Below are 702 nucleotides of genomic sequence, written 5' to 3' on the forward strand. Positions count from 1 at the left end.
TTCCCCATAGGCCAATCTGTGGGGGGAATTATCTCAATTAAGAGTCCTTGCTCCCCAAAGACACTAGCTTCTGTCGGTTGGTACAGAACTAGCCAGCATAGCGTGTGTGTGTGTATGTGTGTGTATGTTGGGGTTGTTGAATATCAGATAGATATTAGTGTCAGTGTGTATAGGCATTAGATGTAAGTCCCTTGTTTTATGTTGGTGTCTCTCTACAGTTTGGCTGTCCCGACTCTTTGCTCCTTGTAGGCACCTCCCTGGGCACTACTTGCCTTACTTGGTGTTGAGAAAGAGAGACATGCATACAAACTTCCACTAAGTCTCATCCTTTCTCCTAAGCAGGACGTTCTCGTAGCCCCCTCTGTTCAGTTTTCTTTCTCACCCATTTAAACTGCACAGAAATGACCGGTCCTGACAGGAGACAGAACACGTGCATTATCTTAAAATAAGGACAATCTAAATAGCTGTGAACCATACAAGTGGAAAACTGAGAAGATGCAACAGGCTGTCTAAGTCTGAATGACTAGGAATTCTAGCAGGTGGGAACCTCGGCAAGGAGCAGAGGAAATCTGGGATTTAGGAAGATTTGGACTCCTGCCTAGCAAGCACTAACAGTGTCTGCAATTGTTCTTCTGCTACAAATAACAGAGAGAGAGGGGGGGGAAGGGAGGGAGGGAGGGAGAGAATGGGAGAGAGAGAGAG

Source organism: Alexandromys fortis, unplaced genomic scaffold, assembly GCF_014885135.2.
Source record: "Alexandromys fortis isolate MF-2015 unplaced genomic scaffold, M_Fortis_MF-2015_v1.1 scaffold_55, whole genome shotgun sequence".
Taxonomy (NCBI): Eukaryota; Metazoa; Chordata; class Mammalia; order Rodentia; family Cricetidae; genus Alexandromys; species Alexandromys fortis.